Consider the following 19452-nt stretch of genomic DNA (forward strand, 5'->3'; position numbering starts at 1 on the left):
GCACTCTCTTGCCCGCCAGTGCTCTCCTATACGCTCCCGCGCGCCAACATTCTCCTGCATGTGCACATACGCGCCCAACACCATCCTACGTGACAGGTAAAACCTGGGAGTTAACTTTCTACTGTTAGAAGGTCTTCTGACAAGCCAGCCATGCTGCCTTTTCCCGCAACGCCAGTGCTTACCAACGCGCTAGCCGAGGCATGTTATATCTCATGCCTCGGCGATTTGCATCTGTCTCCTCGACCCTTTGACTCTCCAGCCTTAGACAGGCTATGTATTGACAGTCTGGGGTTCGAGACCTGCCCAGACTCGTTAGTGCCTTCAGTGCCTACAACCTTACCATCTTTGTAAGCTAAGGTTGGGGGGAGCCTATAGATCTATCTGCTGAGTCTTCAGCAGCCACTGCCTAGCCTTCCCTGGTCCTAGCTGGGATGGAGAGGAGGCTTGGTCGTTGACCATATATGGTCAGTCTCTAGGACATTGTCCTAACGGCTAGTGCAATGTCACTGTCCCTCTCCTCTGCCTTTCATGAGCGACCTTTAAATCTGGTCTGTTCTCCGAGCTCAGAGACGTCAACCTTCTCCTCTGATTTTAGATCCCCTCACGGCGAGGCTCACACCAGACTAATCCTCGAAGAGACAATCAACTCTTCCAAGCTCTTCTCAGTCACAGAAGCCTCGGCAAGGGAAGCGACTTCAATGTCCCTTCTGGCTTGACACGTGGTCTGATACAGTCGGCTACCTTGCAAGCCACGAGGACTTGTCAAACCAAAACTCTAGGCAGACCCTACAAGAAGTCCTAACTGCTGGGGCTAAGACAATGTACTTCTTAACCGCTACAACAGCGACAATGCGAAGCAATTGGCTCCTCAAAAGGAAGGATCAGTAGTTCCCAGACTTCTTTTGTACCTCAGTGAGGAGAGCTTCTCTCAGTCTCGGCGATTTAGGGCTATCGCGCAGCCTTGAGCCTCATCTGTAGACGAAGAAGGGGTTGACCTTTCCGCCTCAGTAGACATCACCTTGGTTGTTTCGGTGTTGGAGTGATCTTGCCCCCCCCCCCCTTGAGATTAGACCATCTCCTTGAGACGTGTCTTATGTTCGCTGAAGGGGTCTGCCGTATGTGCCCTTAAGGGCCTCAGACTACTCTCTGAATTTTAAGACCGTCTTCCTCGTACCTCTGTTCTCCGCTAAAAGGATCAGTGAGCTACATGGTCTGTCTTACGTCACCCATTCTAAGAGATGGGGGGGGGGGTTGTCTCGCAACTTTGTACCAGGCTTGGTGGCTAGACTCATAATCCTTCATCTACCGATGGGAGATTTCGAGAATTTCCACTCTCAATAGGTAACACAGGATGCAGTCCAGTCATTACTATGCCCAGTCTGGGCGTCAAAGAATATCTGAGGCGCACCAGACTTTTCAGACCACGTCTCCGTCATCTCTTCCTTGTACCAACAGGGTAAAGAAGAATCTCTCGCAACACCATCTCTTTCTGACTTAAGAAAGTTATTACGAGGGCTTCACGGAGACCCAGAGGCAGCACAACCCAGAGCCCATCAGTTAGGGGAGTGGGTGCCTCTCTGGCATTTAAGAGAATTTTTTCAGTCTCCCAAGTCTTAAGTGCTGGGGTCTGGAAACGCCAATCTACATTCACTGCTCACTATTTGAGCAACGTGACACATAGGTCTCTAGACACCCTTTTTATAGGGCCTATTGTGACAGGTCAACAGATGCTGTTACTACCTTATGCCCTTTCAGGGGACATTAACCATTGGTTGAGGATTCTGGGTTACACTAGGTTTTAAGAAGGACATCCATCGATCTTCTTTGTCTCCTTCTCCCCCACATCTGGGGATCCTAGACTGTATCCACTTTCAGCTGGACTCGCCAATGAGAATAAGGTATGATACTCATCTGATTCCTCTCACAGAGTATAAGTTATACTCATGGTCACGAGGTTTCCCCTTGGCAAGATCGGGGGAATCCTAAGTTTGAAGGGGTCCGAGTCGAATGTTCCTGACCCACTTCATCCTGAAACATTTGTTTCCATGAAGTTGCAAACCTTCAGTCGTACTGAGGTTCTGGGGATCTACAAAGAAAGAAGATAACGGAAGATTGTTACTTCAAAAGTCTAGTCTGAGGACTATCTTCCCTAAAGATAGGGAACTCCTTGGCCACCCTGGCCTCAAGACTAAGTCTCCTATAGTAAAGAATGAGGGTTTGTATTTAGTGTAGGAACAAATGACAAACTTATAACAGAGTTTGTATTTTTCTTAACATACAAACCCGAATTCTTTACACAAATCTTCCCTCTATCACCGCCCCCCTAGGATAGTCCTAACTAGAATCCGATGGAAGGTAAACAGCAGCTACCGACCGGCGGTCCCCCACCACTGTCAGGTGGGTAATTACATGTCCGGTCGTTAACGACCTTGTTAAGGTTTTTCTGCCGTATTTTCCAGCTCGCGCTAGAATATCTCCTATAGTAAAGAATTCGGGTTTGTATGTTAGGAAAAATACAAACTTTGTTATAAGTTTGTCATTTTTTCTAAGTATATTAACCTTAAGCTCTTTATAGGGAATATATTTTCAGCAAATCTTGAAACTAGCCATAAGACTTTTAGCAAGGTATAACCACCCACCGCTAGTTAATGATGTATCTGTAAAGAATATCAATTCTGGGGGAGGAGAAAGAAGATCAACTCCCATGAGGAGCTTGACATGTGATACCCACCACCCCCCTTTCTCTTCAAACCCTTCGGAGCCTGAAGGTTTGAGATGTCCTTAGTGCTGAGACCTAAAGGTCTATAGCTGCCACTGGAGAGACCTGATACGGAGATGGCCATTTGTCACTAGACGCTCCAAGGAGGTCAAGTGGCCTAACAAGTGAAGCCACTGATGGATCGTCTTACGCGAGACAATATACGGTAGCCATCGACCTCTCTTCTCTGAACAGGTGTGGGCCAAATGAAGTTCAGAATGGAAACAGTGCTGTCTGTGATGTCTTCCATCGGAGAGAGAGAGAGAGACTTCAGGCTTTCTGTAGATCTGAAGGATGCTTACTTTCAAGTTCTTGTTTTTTCTCTCCACTCGAAAGTACCTTCGGTTGTCCCTCTACGATATCGTATACCAGTCAGCCTCTGCATTACATGTGTTTATTCTTCGCGATTTTGGTAGAGTTCGACACAGAGAACCGTATAATCTGTTAAATAAAAAATCAAATAATTATGAAAAATACTCTCGCAGCAGGACGATTTCAAACAACCCTTGTTCGTCTGCACTTTGTTAGCTTCGCCCCACTTCCCTCTCCTCTCCAATCTCACTCTGACTCATCGCCAGAGATGCCACTTCTGCGCATTTCATGCTAAATCAGGAGCATTTCTAGAGAATTTAGCGCGTTTTTACTATCTGGCACAGTTTCGCTATTTTAAACATCACGAAATACATTGTTTTTTCCGCTGATAGTATGTAATATGATAAATTGGGTACCTTCCAGAGTCTTTCTTCTCAACTTGATTTATTGAGACAATTTCAGCTTTATCTTTGTTACATCTTAAAAAAGATTTTAGCCCTTCTCGGAAGTTCATGTAGTGCGTATCCAACATAAGAAGTTTCAACCCTGCTCGTCAGTCTTGCACCATCTCTCCTTGCATGTATATCCACGCTTTGGTCTTATTTGAGCAGAATCATGTTTTCATGTAAAAAGCGATGTATTTGTATACAGTAGTACATACTGGACATTGTTTATATATACAGTAGATATGCTTCAGGCCAGAAAGGCTGCCTTTGAAAAGAGGAAGCAAAGCTTGAGAAAACAGAGATGAGAATTCTGAGGTGGATTATGGGAATATCACTTCTTGAAAGATTGGAAAATTAGGAAATAAGAAGAATGGCAGAGGTTGTAAAGATTACAGAGATGATAGGAGTGCCACGAATGAGAGGGTATGGGCACAAGTGACGGATGGATGTCGGGGAGGGCATTGTAGGACCCTGTTAAGGTGCGATTAGATTGGAGATTAAACTCTCCCGAGAGACGCCTACTCTCGCGCGACTTTCTCTACAGCGTGTTTATACTACCAGCAAGTTTTTCTCTCCGAGAGCTGTGAGTGAGTGTCGCGAGAGAAAGTGTCTGAGTCGGGTAAGATTTCTCGCGCATCTATTTACACTGGAGCCAGTGCTAGTCGACAACTAGCGAGGGTTGAGAGAACATGTCTCAAAAGTGCCATGTTGCTGCTGCATTAATAATTATGAACGAAGTGAAAAAGAAAAGGAAAAGAAGTATGTGGGTCCGAAAATGGATAAGCAGAAGGGGAGAAGATGGAGCACATGCAAAATTATTAAGAAAATTGTTTGAGGAAGATACATCGAGCTATAAGAACTTCGTATGTTTGGGGGTTCCTGTTTCCCAATTAATACTTCCAGATTGCTCTGGTTGATTCCCATTTCCAGATTCCAGTTTCCTTTGTTGTACTCCCTCCAATTCGGAGCTAGGCAGTTCCTGAAGAAATAAAAAGTTTTTATATAACACTGTGTAAACACCAAAATATGCTGGAGTGAGCAGTAAGTGAGGGAGGGTAGGTTAGGATAAGAAAGCATAACATATAAATACATAGTAACTAGTGCACGTGCCCGTTAAACCTAATTATTTAAATTTTAATAATTTATTTAAATGGAATATTTTTAATAATTTTTTTTAATAATAATAACACAAATGATCTAGTGCAGGTGCCAGTTAAATTCAAATATTTAAATTGAATATGTAAATTTTAAGCATTTATTTAGATTAAATATATTTAATAACATTTAATTTTTTTTCAAATAATAGTAACACAAATTATCTAGTGCACGTGCTCGTTAAAAATAACGGGTATTGAAGTGTGTGTGTGTGTGTGTTTGTGGGTAGTGTTTTTTTTTTTTTTTGGTTGTTTTTTAATTATTTTTTTCACACTATTTCTTCAGCTCTACTCCCACTTTTTTTTATATTTCTTAAATATTTTTTAATAATCTTTTTTAATAATAATAACACAAATGATCTAGTGCACGTGCCCGTTAAATTCAAATATTTAAATTAAATATGTTAAATTTTAAGCATTTATTTAGATTAAATGTATTTAACCCTGGATAGGTACGCTCCTCGGACACCCCTTTAAGGGTATACTCGGACGCGCACGACCCCGACGCCGAAAAAAATTCTTGAAAAATCAGTTTTTGCAGTAACCTCCTTTTTTCTTTTGCCAAAAAAAACTTCAATGAATGCTTAAAACAACTGTAAAGATAAATACTACTCATCTGCAGAAAAACTATTTATTATAAATATTTTTAAAAATTAAGTAGAAAAAAAGAGCTTACATAAAAATTCATAAAAAAAAAGTTTATACATATATACACAAATCCTTTTAGGAATTGATTCTTGAATGTTAAGGACACATCTTGATGTATTTTGGATGAAGTCAGACCCATGGAGGTGAAGATCTGAAATGAGGAAAAAAGGGTAACTTTTTTTGGCCAAAAAAATTTGTCCAAATTTCATGAATTTTTTTGGGTACCCAAATGAAATAGGAAGTGGCTAATTTTTTTAGGCAATAAACATATGTTATCCTAAAATAGAAATATGTAAAAAAATCTTCATTATTTTGTAAATTACATTTATATCAGGGGCCATATCTAAAGGTAATTTTTTGAGTACTTAGAAATTTCGTAAAAAAATACATATATTTAATATATAATATGATATTTATGCAGGTAAAAATATATCAAAATATCACAAATTCTATAGGGAACAAGAATATATATAGATAGGGCAACTTACGCTTCGGATATGTCCACAAAAAGGCCGCCAACCACACTGACTCAGACTCCCTAATCTGCCACTTGAAATGTAGGAAGGGTATGTCAATTTCAAGGTGTTATTTACTAATCTAATTATTCTTGGATATGCATAAAAATTGTATGGTGGGTTGCTGGATAATTGTCGATTATTTTACGACTATAAAATTGAAATTCTGACCCAAAAAATTTTTTTGAAGGGAAATAAAATCGAAAAAAAAAATGTAAAACAATATAATATTTTAGCTAAAAAAATTTGATGATATTCAATCAAAAAAGAAGTAAACAAAATTTTCCGACAAATAAACATCTAGAGGAATCATTACTCTGTGATAGTTCCTTAGTACGTAGTAATTTTGAAAGAAATGGGAAAAAACGAAAAAGTGGCAATCGCAGGAAAATCGAACACATACCTATATATACGCCATATCTGGCTAAAAATAAAGATAGGCATGGGTAGCCAGATCATCTAGAAACACTTTCCAACACTATAAAAATACAAGTTTTGCGACACTACTTGCCAATTCCTTACGGTAACATGACTAAGCAAAAAAATGCAAAACAAATAAAAAGGGGCACTCGCGGAAAAATGGCCAACATTCTAATATACGGCATTTCAGTAAAAAAAAAATTTCAGCCACGTACTAGGCAAACCATCAAGGCACATTTTCCGACAAATAAACATCTAAATGAATCATTACTCTGTGATAGTTCCTTAGTATGTAGTAATTTTGAAAGAAATGGAAAAAAACGAAAAAATGGCAATCACCGGAAAATCGAACACATACCTATATATACGCCATATCTGGCTAAAAAAAAGATAGGCATGGGTAGCCAGATCATCTAGAAACACTTTCCAACACTATAAAAATATAAGTTTTGCGACACTACTTGCCAATTCCTTACGGTAACATGACTAAGCAAAAAAATGCAAAACAAATAAAAAGGGGCACTCGCGGAAAAATGGCTAACATTCTAATATACGGCATTTCAGAAAAAAAAAATTCAGCCATGTGCTAGGCAAACCATCAAGGCACATTTTCCGACAAATAAACATCTAAATGAATCATTACTCTGTGATAGTTCCTTAGTACGTAGTAATTTTGAAAGAAATGGGAAAAAACGAAAAAATAGCAATCACAGGAAAATCGAACACATACCTATATATACGCCATATCTGGCTAAAAAAAAAGATATGCATGGGTAGCCAGATCATCTAGAAACACTTTCCAACACTATAAAAATATAAGTTTTGCGACACTTCTTGCCAATTCCTTACGGTAACATGACTAAGTAAAAAAATGAAAAACAAATAAAAAGGGGCACTCGCGGAAAAATGGCGAACATTTTATTATACGCATTTCAGAAAAATTAATTTCAGCCACGTGCTAGGCAAACCATCAAGGCACATTTTCCGACAAATAAACATCTAAATGAATCATTACTCTGTGATAGTTCCTTAGTACGTAGTAATTTTGAAAGAAATGGGAAAAAACGAAAAAATGGCAATCACAGGAAAATCGAACACATACCTATATATACGCTATATCTGGCTAAAAAAAAAAATAAGCATGGGTAGCCAGATCATCTAGAAACACTTTCCAACACTATAAAAATATAAGTTTTGCGACACTACTTGCCAATTCCTTACGGTAACATGACTAAGCAAAAAAATGCAAAACAAATAAAAAGGGGCACTCGCGGAAAAATGCCCAACATTCTAATATACGGCATCTCAGATAAAAAAAAAGACATGCACGTGTTAGCCCAACCATCAAGGCACACTTTTTAACACATAAACATGAAAAAAAAATCAATAATATAAGGCAATTCCTTACTACCTAGTAAATTTTTACAAATATTGAAAAAAAACAGAAATTGGCAACCGCAGTTAAATACCCAATATACCAATAACTACGTCGTATCTGACAAAAACAAAGTCACGCATGGGTAGCCAGATCATCTAGACACACTTTCCAACACTAAAAAAGCAAAAGTTTTACGACACTATTTGGCAATATCTTACGGAAAAATGACTTGGCAAAAAAATGAAAAAAAATGAAAAAGGGGCACTCGCGGTAAAATGGTCCTCGTGGTGATGAACGACATTTTAACTAAAAAAAAAATCATGCACATGGTACCCAAACAATCCACCAAGACTTTCCACAACTGATAACCTATACACGTTGCACCATTCTACGACAATTTCATAATACAGTACGTAATAACTTTGATAATTATGCAAATTACCTTAGAAGGGTAAACTCGGTCGCGCTCGACCCCAACGCGTCTCAGAAATCGGGGAAGGAGTACAGCTACAGTAATGCACATCTGGACACTACTAGAGCGTGTAGGCGAGACACCTACTGCAGGTCGATCACCCACAAATTCAGTCACGGGGGTGAGTCACGTGAGAAAAACCCCTTTTTTTTAAATTTTTTCAAATAATAGTAACACAAATAATCTAGTGCACGTGCTCGTTAAAATTAACGGGTATTGAAGTGTGTGTGTGTGTGTTTGTGGGTGTTGTTGTTTTTTTTTTTTTTTTTTTTTTTTTTTTTTTTTTTTTTTTTTTTGTCACATTAATTATTTCTTCAGCTCTACTCCCACTTTTTTTCTTCTTTAATTTTCTAGCTTCAGCACACATTAGACTCCGAAGATTGTGCCATTTCCTTGTAATTTCTTTTTTGCTAACTCCCAAGTTCTCAGCTATTCTTTTAATTTTACGAATTTTCAGCTCTTTGTTTCTGTACTCAGGCAAAGTCACATTCCACAGTTCAGGAAATTTCTCGTATTGCTGAATTAATGCAATTGTTTGGTCTTTATTCCACTTTTTGGCACATTTTCTCTCGCGAGAGTAACAAAAACTTTCAGAGATCTGAATATTCACTGGATAGAGTGGAGAGCAACAACCTAGCTCTACAAGCGTGCTGTCTAGACTGTTTAGACTGTACTACGAGCGAGAGAAGAGAAACACTCGCGAGAGTAGAGAGAAAATCTCGGAGAGTACTCTACAGCCTGTTTACATTCCATAGAGCAGCTGTCTGAGAGCAACTCGCGGAAAAAACTCTCCAATCTAATCGCACCTTTAGGGATAGAAGATCGAGAGAAAAGGATAGGATTAGATGGCGAGATAAGGTTAAGGATGATATGTAGAGAAGATGATGCCTTTGATAGATGGCATTGGAGAGGGTGCATCAGGCAACCGACCACTTGATGTGGTGATACCGGTTGGGAAGAGTTTCGGACTCCAGCCTCGTTTGCCTCTTTAGGGCAGGACACCCTATTTCACATGTATGTAATTTTTAGGGTGGAGTCATGTACTGCACATGTTTCATACTCATTCATATAGTCTAATGCGATTGTTTGATTTACCTCTCACTCTCTCCCACAAATAGAAAACCTGTTTAAGCTTGCCATTGCATTTTTCACATTGTTGGATGTTCTGTGCCATTGTTGTCCTCAACCGTTTGCATATAAGCTCATTATTGTGTTGAATAAAATCGCTTACATTCACCTCTCCTTTGTGTTAGTATCTAACAGCTACCTTGCAACACTACCAACCCATTATTCTTACATTTGGTATGTCATTCTTACTGAGGTCCCCTCCAGGTGGTACGGTTTCTGTTTACAGGGGACGGTACAATTCATGTATGACCCAGGGCCTATCACTTTCTCCCATGATAAACACATAGGGGGCAATAGTGGCCTCTCTTTGCTTCTCCACAGATCAGGCCTGGAACACTTACGGTAAAGTTACAGAAGCTTCCAGTTTTGGTTCTAAGGGAACTTTCAACTCTCCAATCTGTGAGTCGATCTAATTAGATTTAGGATTCAGGTTGTTATGGTTACGAAAAATATAATTACTTGAGAAAAATCATTTTAATTTAAAAAATTGTCTTTTATTTCAGAAAACTTCATTTTCATCTCTTCCTATTCTAATGATAGATGTTCTCTATTATTTCAGATTTTTCATCGCTAATGAAATAGTCATCCATCTATTGTGACGAAGAGTATGTAAACTACTGAAGATATCTACAAGAGATACAGGACTGGGAAAAAGGAAGAAGGGTCTGTGTTGGTTCATGTTAAAAGATTTTGATGAAAAGAATAGGAAATTTATGGTTAACTTTATATTTGTCTGCTGTTTATGATAATATTGAAGAGGATGTCATCCAGTGATAGGGAGAGGATTAAGAACTCTGAATCAATAGAATTTCCAATAAAAAGCGAGATGGAAGATTCCTTTTCACACACTGCAGTCAAGATAGAAAATGATGATTTGGTCAACAGTTGTGGACTCTTTGATGATGACTCTCTTTTCATGGATCCAGACATGGAATTCAAAGCAGAGCCAGAATTTGAAGCAGAGCCAGAAATAGAATTCAAAGCCAAGCCAGAAATAAAATTCAAAGAAGAGCCAGAAATAGAATTCAAAGCAGAGCCAGAAATATTTGAGTCAAATGAAGGTGACATGAAATACTGTTTCGACTCTGATGCATCAGTGAGTGAGGAGGATTCACAAATCAGCAAAATGGAAGTCAATAAAGAGGAGGAGAAGAGTGTAAAGACAAGTGTAAAAGAGGAAAGTGACATACATTTGGGATCCAGTAGGAAAGAGGACAAAGGAGAGGGAAGAGGAAGGGGGAAAGAATGTTCACAGAAAGAGGAGCAGATGGAAAACAGAGGCTGTGAAAAACCTCTTTATCAGGAAAGTGATTCCAAAACTCAAATTGATGTTGGTACGACAGAGAAGTCGTTTGTGGGTGGAAATTCTAAAAAGCAAGTTAGTGGAGTAGTTAACCCCAACACTCGAATGCTAATTCACACTGAAGACCTGTTCAGATGCAGAGAAAGTGACAAACCATTTTCTAAGGAAATTGATCTTAAAGTACATTATGAAACCCACAATAGCATAAAGTCATTCAATTGCAGTGTCTGTGGTAAAGCATTTCATAAAAAAAAATATCTTGCAGCACATTCTAGAATTCACACCGGGGGGAAACCATTCAAGTGCAGTGTCTGTGACAAAGCATTTCATTCGAAAAGTATTCTTGCAACACATTCTAGATTTCACACTGGGGAGAAACCATTCAAGTGCAGTGTCTGTGCTAAAGCATTTTTTACGAAAAGTAATCTTGCAAGCCATTTTCAAATTCACACCGGGGGGAAACCATTCAATTGCAGTGTCTGTGGTAAAGCATTTCATAGAAAAAAATATCTTGCAGCACATTCTAGAATTCACACCGGGGGGAAACCATTCAAGTGCAGTGTCTGTGACAAAGCATTTCATTCGAAAAGTATTCTTGCAACACATTCTAGATTTCACACTGGGGAGAAACCATTTAAGTGCAGTGTCTGTGCTAAAGCATTTCTTACAAAAAGTAATCTTGCAAGCCATTTTAGAATTCACACCGGGGAGAAACCATTCAAGTGCAGTGTCTGTGCTAAAGCATTTTGTATGAAAAGTCGCCTTGCAAGACATTTTAAAATTCACACCGAGGAGAAACCATTCAAGTGTAATGTCTGTGACAAAGCATTTCCTTTGAAAAGTACTCTTGCAAGACATTTTAAGATTCACACTGGGGAGAAACCATTCAAATGTGATGTCTGTGACAAAGCATTTAAGGATAAATATTCTCTTGCAACACATTTTAGCATTCACAATGGGGAGAAACTATTCAAGTGTAATGTCTGTGACAAAGCATTTCATTCGAAAAGTCACCTTGCAAGACATTTTAGAACTCACACTGGGGAGAAACTATTCAAGTGTAATGTCTGTGACAAAGAATTTCATTGGAAAAGTGTCCTTGCAAGACATTTTAGAACTCACACTGGGGAGAAACCATTCAAGTGTAATGTCTGTGACAAAGCATTTCATTCGAAAAGTCACCTTGCAAGACATTTTAGAACTCACACTGGGGAGAAACCATTCAAGTGTAATGTCTGTGACCAAGCATTTTCTGATAGAAGTTCTCTCTCAAAACATTATAAAAATCACACTGGTTCATTCAAGTGCAGTGTCTGTGACAAAGCATTTTCTCAGAAAAGTCATCTCTCAAAGCATCATAAAATTCATAATGGGTTTTGATGGAGAAAGGATGATGATAGGAACACAAGACCAAGGACTCCTAACAAACAGCTTCAAGAAAATGGTGGGCATATCAGGAAACGACCGGTGTAGGTTTTGTCATGCAGCAGTTGAGAGTGTTGGTTATCTGGTTTCAGCCTGCCAGACTCTAATTCGCAGATGGTCACTACACAGCTCATCACAGTAAGATCTGTAAATATATACATTGGAAAATATGTAAAGAATACAAAATTGAAGTAAAAGATAAGATATGGGAGCATGAACCAGATCCAGTTACCACCAACAGATACACTACCATCCTTTATGATGAAATAATCCTGACAGGAAGATATATAGAAGGAGGTGCTATAAGACCTGATATTTTGATCTGAAATAAAGAAAAAACAGCAAAGATTATAGATGTGACAGTACCCAGTGATTTCGGCCTCAACAGAGCTGAGAGGCAGAGAATAACAAAATATCAAGAACTGAAGAACAATCTGAAAAATACTTGTGAACTGAAAGAAATAGAAGTAATACCTGTGGTGGTGGGGGCAGCAGGACATATGAAGAAAAACCTAAGACAATACCTTCAAGAGAGACCAAGTTGCCCAAGCATAAATGAGGGGCAGATTGCTGCCATCAAGGGAACGGTGACCATCTTGAAAAGAACTCTCGGATACAAGGCTAGTGGAGTATAGAGGTGCAACCGTAGACCCAGTGTTGGAGTCCATTGCATCACTAATATAAAGTAGAGCCAATTAAGGCATTAAGACAAATCGGGAGAAGCCATTTAAGTGCAGTGTCTGTGATATGACATTTTCCTGGAGAGCACTTCTTTAAAAGCATAGGAAGATTTGTGCCAGAGAAAATCTGTAAGGAAATGGGGAAGTCGTTTTTTGTTTTTTTTAAGAAGAGAATGCTGTGGAATTTGCCACTTTGACCTACCTCTCTTCATGAGAGCATTCTTGTGTTTACTGTGTGCAAAAGTGCCCTCTTCCTTACGGATGGCCCCCAAGAAAGATCTCAGCATTTGCTATGATGATTCTCTCCTGTCGTGTATGCAGTTGGCCACCTGTACCATTTGCTTCATTTCCCAATCCTGCATATTGTATTTTCAGAAGTTGAATAACCATTTTTACTCCTCCTCCACCCCCTCACATTTGTATCTTAAATCCAAACATAAGTAAAAGAGACCATGAGGTTAATGTATAAATAGCGAGACAAATTTCAAGGGAAGAATATATTGTAAACACAGGATATCAGAGAGCAAATATTTGTGTGTCCCTCTGCTGCTGAGAGCCCCTTTTTGGGCTGTATCTCTGTTCCAACTTTTTCCTTCTTACCTATCTAAGCTTTCAATTTCATGATGCAAATTCAGGGTCCCCCCCCCCCCCTTCCATTCCAATGCTAAACATCCTCCCTGGTTCCAGGCTATGTCAGTCAAGCAGTTGTCATTAAGGGAATGAAAATTGTTGGTATTTAGGCAATTTTGTTAGTCTTTCTAGAGTATTGTTAGTAGATTAAGGCCAATCTAGGTCACTGCTTCAATAGGAAGTAGTCTTAGTTCTCCATAGGCCTAACACACCGTATTTCCTATGTCATAAGACGCACCTTTATTCCAGAAAAGTGCCCCCAAAACTCACCCCAGGTCTTAACACTATGAAAAAGTTGTATAGTGGAGTTTGACAACCCTTAAGCACCCAACTAAATGACAAAGACACTCGCACTCACCTGACATAAAATATAAACTTACATTTATCATTCATATGTGATAAATGGATCTATTTTTATATTGAACTTTGTTTAATGAAGTACAGTAGCAAGTTTTTTGTTTGTTTTGGTAATCAGCTGATGACTCGCCAACCCCCTTCTACAAGCAAACATGCCAACTAGTGGTCTCGTAGCAGCTGACTCTATGACATATAAGCTATTTTTTTGGGCTCAGCCATGTCGTCCTGATGGAAGGTTCCTTTAGGCAGCTTTCTAAGGGATATTTGGCTACAGTGATACTCCCAGAGAATTGACCACAGGTCTCCAGAATTCTAACTCCTGGCGCGAGTATCCTTAATATAATTCTTAAGGATATCGCATAATATCAGGGGACGTATTTCTTGATACAACACATAGCAATCTTCACCCCGAATAGAGTTTTTGCTTTGAGGGGGAAGAGTGGCAAAATTGAAGGGGAGCCGTTATCAAGGTTACCCGGTGGATCCCCTCCAGGTACCACCCCGGCGAACTATTCCTTTTGTAATAGCGAATTAAGCACGGTGTTTCTCCCACTTGCTCTCGGTGTTGTTACTCTTATAAAGGATTATTACAATGCAATCTCCAGCATCTTCATCCTCTGGAAAGTTGAGTATTTAATCTTTCCTGTGTATAATTTTTGGCTCCCTTCTCACAGTTGAATTAGCATAATTTAGATGCATTTAGTGGAGCAGAGCCATCACCGGAGGCGGCCATTTTGGACCGCTGTCGTATGCCATAAATGCTTTATTTAGTTAGTAATACGACGTTCCCGGTATTTAGCAATAATGAAATTCTAGCTATTTTGGCAAATTATACTAGTGAAGATAAGATCTACAAATGTAATATTTCCTCTTCTGTTAAAACGTTTCGATCGTATACGTTAGGGCCTCGGTGGTATTAGCGTAGCCGAGATCCCGACTCGAGTTAGGCTAGCCTAACGCGTTTTATTATACTTTAGTAACGTTATCCCCGTTTATCCTTGTATCGTTTTATTAATTCAATCGGAGATAGAACATCTACTAGAATTACTATCATTATTCGATATTTGTCTCTTTTAGAGAAATGAGGATAAACCCTTCCTTCCCCCTGATTGCCGCCACCTGCCGGAAACCCTATCTTTCGTCTTGCCATACAGTAGTGTACTCCGGCTTGACTGAGATAGTGTTTCTGTCCATCCTCTTTGCTGGTGAGTATCCCGGCTTTGAAATACGACAGTGACTCAGGGTATTTAGTCTTGTTGCTGGCAACGCTACCGATGGGGGATTAGTCATTCCCCTGCCAGTTACACTGTTGCCGGCATGGGAAGCCCGGCTTCCCTAGTCCACAACTGAAAGTGGTAGTACAATTGCTGCCACCTTTCCCCCTTGTGGACTAGAAGACATGTCTTATATCCGGCAATGTCGTAGGCTAAGGAATCGTTATTCCTCTGCCGCCCAAGACGGCACCGGCATAGGAAACTATGTTTCCCTGATTTGCAGCCGAAAGCAGGAGGCATACCTGCCGCCTTCTTTCTATGCAAAATATAAGACCCTTTCCCGTCACGTTCCCTGTGGCCGGTATTCTACAATCACCCCGCTTGCCGGGCTGATTACGATGCCGGCTGTGCTCTTACAAAGGCGGTTTATTGCCGCTTCGACCTTCCCCCTAACGGAAGCAAGGCTCCGGGAAAGGTTGAGCCGGCCATGACGGCTGCCGGTGGGAGACCCATTACAACTTTGAGTATTCTTCAGTCCTCCCTTGGACTGCCATCCACAAACCCTGTAACTGGCAGTGCAGCCGGCAACAGATACTGTGGTTGGATGGAAGCTAGAATTATTACATTCTCTCCCCTTCCATTTGAATCCTCATTCTGGGAAGAAGGCAGTAGAGACAGTAGTCCCTACAACCCTAATTATTGTACTAAACTATAGTAATACGGTAGTCTCTCTCCATTCATTCTCTCTCTCTGCTGGCTAGTGCCGCCAGGTACTAGCCTAGTCCGGTAGTATACCGGCAGAACTACATTATAAGATTATACAGTACCCAGTATTCCTGCAGTATAGCAAATACAGCAGTTAGAAAACTACAGTATATAACTTACAGTAGTATGATTTTCCAACATACTCTGTGTATCCTTTCACAGTCCATTGTTGAGACCGCTAAGTAAATGTTGAGGTGATGCATTCTTTCAATATTCTGATGTATTCTAGATCATCAGAACACAAAATTTATACCCTACACTATAATTTCACTCGTGGGGGAGTTAGTGCTAGTATACACTGACTTCAGCTCTAAGTACTGAAGCTATTCCACCCTGTATTCCCTAATAAGGAAATTTTAAAATATTAATATTGAGGGAGGTCACAGCAATGGCCTGGACAGGAAACACTGATATGTGTCTCTCCTATTTCCTTTCTAGCTTACTATTCTAAGCTATAATTATAATAGTAATGATTACTATTTAATGCATGTGAATATATTTATCAGTATGATAAATTACCCCATACTCATTTCACTCTTTCTTTCCTTACAGGAGGAGGCTAAGGTGAAGTGCGCAGTTATGTACTGCAACCACAAAAGCAAGGACTTTTGTGGCCACAAGATGTGCAGGTCTCATGTCCCCTGCTCCATCGCAACTGAAACCCTGAGGTATTGGGATCCGAAGGGTTGCACCGTCTGCTCGGCCTTGATGTCCGAGGGTTTCGGTGATCCCAAGACGGCGGAATCGAGGGATACTGCGAGGGAAATGCTTCGAAGGTGGGTAAGAGGGTTCCAGAAGAACTCTCTGGGACCTTAGCTACCAAGCAAAACCATGAGAAGCCTTTTGTTCCCTAGGGCAACATCCGACGCGGTTGTGCCTCAGGCACAGGTCAAGCTTTCCTTCATACAACTGACGATAGAGGCTGACATTAACAAGACTTTAGAAGGCTTGGACATCCATCAGGAAAGGATATCAGAGGTGTCCTTGGACACCGAAAAGGATTTTCTTAGAGAAGACCCTGAAGAAGAGATGGCCCAGCCACCCGAGGAGGAAGAAGGATCCGTATCGACAGTGACGGGAGACCCTCTACTGTCTGTGACGGCATATCAACCTGTGCCGTCAACCTCTTTGGCCCCAACCCCTCAACCGGACCCGCTGTTATCCAAGGGCGAAGCGCTCATGGCGCAGATCTAGATGATGATGGAAAACTATGCGCAAGGAACAGCAAGAGATGAGAAGGGAAGTCAGGGAAGCACACCGCTCAGCCGCTTTTAGCGGCTCCCACAAGCGGGTCAAAGTCTCTTATTTAACCCAATACTCCGAAACCAACCCCTGGAGATATGCGGAGTTCATGCCCATGATGAATGGGAAACTATGTCTCGGAGAAGATGGGGGCCATACCCCTTGACGATCTCCAATTCTGGCCGAACAATTTGTCTTACCCGGAATGCTTCGTGAGATTGAAGAACGAACCTGCATTTAAAGAAGAGACGGAACCTAAGGAGGTCATGGTCTTTGATCATGACAAGGCACTGGCTCTCTTGCCAGTAGCCTGAAGAAAGCTGGCTATACAAATTCGAAGGTTTCTGCTTTGAGCAAGAGGCACCCTACCTTCCTTGCTTCTTCCTCCAGAGCCTTTCCCTTTACGGCTAAGGCTCTCCACTGCATGCTAAAAGAAGTTGATGCGGACAAACCATGCCCTACGCTAAAGGAGTGTAAACCATTGTCTCTAGCCCTGCCTACCGTCGAGAAGGATTGGAACGAGGTCCACCTAACCTTCTCAATCTAGAAACTGGATCCAGATATAGCAGGACAGCAGTTCAGTGAGAACCTTCCGAAGTTGTCGGATTTTCTTCTGCGAAGGGAACAGGAGACAAAAGAGAGACTAGCCGCCTCTCTGTCTCTCCAGAATGCATGGAGATGTGTGCAGGCATCTCAAGTACCCCAGATATGTACACGGTCCTAGCCAAGATGCACATGGCTACCCTAGTAAAGGACATGTATGCTTTCTTGAAGGCCAGGAGGGCCTGTAGAGGGCACGTGTTTACCAATGCAACGGTCAAGTACGAGCTCAGGAAGTTGATTACTTCATGTATATGGGGCAAGGACCTCTTCCCAAAGGAAGCAGCCCAAGAGGTAGTTGCTAAAGTCACCACGGAGAATAGGAACCTTCTCCAAAAGTGGGGCATGTCTTCCAAGAGGAAATCATCCTCTGACGCTGGTCCCCCACCCAAGAATAAGACGACGAAGAAGCCACGAGTGCCTCATAGACCTGCACAACATCCCAATGTTACCATGACCACAGTGCCCCAAATGGTTGCCCAGCCAAAAACCACATTCCAGATGATGCCTCAGCAGTTAGTAGCTCAGTCACCAGGCTTTAACCCAGGCTTTGAGAGGCACACCACTACCTTTCGCCCTAAAGGTAGAGGATCCAGAAGGGGCTCCTCAAGAAACCCCTCAAGCGGTAGAGGAGGACGTGGTCAGGGTAACAAACCCTCCGGATCATCTAAGCAATGAGATGCTCCAGGTAGGAGGAAGACTTCCACTTTCGGGATCGTTGGACCTTCGATCCCTGGGCCCACAGCCTAATCAAGAATGGACTAGGGTGGAAATGGAACAAAACTCCACCTTCCTTTCCTCAATTCTTCCAACACTCCACCCCCTTATTGGAAGAATATACCTTAGAACTCTTGAACAAAAAGGTCATAAGGAAAGCAAAGTCCATCAAATTCCAGGGAAGGCTGTTTTGTGTTCCCAAGAAAGACTCTGACAAACTCAGAGTCATTCTAGACTTGTCTCCACTCAACAAGTTCATCGAGAACAACAAGTTCCGGATGTTAACCTTAAAACACATAAGGACCCTGTTATTGAAAGGGGCGTACACAGTCTCAATAGACTTGCCAGATGCATACTGGCACCTTCCAGTCAGCCGCCCCCTCTCCTCCTCCCTAGGATTCAAGTTACAGAAGACAAAGTGGGTCTTCACAGCCATGCTCTTTGCACTAAACATAGCCCCAAGGATCTTCACAAAACTTGCGGACACAGTCGTACAATAGCTATGCTTAGAAGGCATTCAGGTAGCGGCATACCTGGACGACTGGCTGGTGTGGGCAGCATCCGAGACTGCTTGTCTGCAGGCAGCCACGAAGGTGATCCAGTTCCTGGATCATCTGGGCTTCAGGATCAACTACAAGAAGTCTCGCCTCTCTCCAGTTCAAGAGTTTCAATGGTTAGGAATCCATTGGAACTTGCAGTCACACCGCCTCTCCATTCCACCGAAGAAGAGGAGAGTGATTGTGGGTTCTGTCAAGAGACTACTGAAATCCAATAAGATTTCAAGACGCCAGCAGGAAAGAGTACTGGGCTCTCTCCAGTTCGCAGCAGTGACAGACCCAGTGCTAAGAGCACAACTGAAGGATGTGTCAGAAGTCTGGAGAAGATATGCATCAAACGCTCGAAGAGATCAACAGAGATCGACACCAACCTTACTGCGATCGCTTCTGAGGCCGTGGTCAAAGGTCAAGAGCCTAGCAAGGACAATTCCCGTACAACCACCTCAACCATCAGTAGTCATCCATGCAGATGCCTCACTGGAATGATGGGGAGGTCATTCCCATCAAAGGAAAGTACAAGGGAACTGGTCGCACCAGTTCAAGACCTTTCACATCAACATTCTGGAAGCAATGGCAGTCTTCCTAATGTTGAAAAAACTATCCCCTCACAGATCAGCCCACGTCAAGTTGGTCTTGGACAGCGAGGTGATAGTGAAATGTTTGAACCGACAAGGCTCGAGATGCCATCTTTCGCTTGGCAAGAAAGAAAAGATGGCACTTATCAGCAGTTC

The 19452-nt window shown here is 41.3% G+C and overlaps 1 pseudogene; it reads left to right on the forward strand.

Annotated features, from left to right (window-relative positions):
• The window catches only part of LOC137636404 (zinc finger protein 83 pseudogene), a 187453-nt pseudogene extending 175449 nt beyond the window's left edge, over nucleotides 1–12004 (forward strand).
• The last annotated feature ends 7448 nt before the right edge of the window (nucleotides 12005–19452 follow it).

This window comes from Palaemon carinicauda, unplaced genomic scaffold (genome assembly GCF_036898095.1).
Source record: "Palaemon carinicauda isolate YSFRI2023 unplaced genomic scaffold, ASM3689809v2 scaffold29, whole genome shotgun sequence".
NCBI lineage: Eukaryota > Metazoa > Arthropoda > Malacostraca > Decapoda > Palaemonidae > Palaemon > Palaemon carinicauda.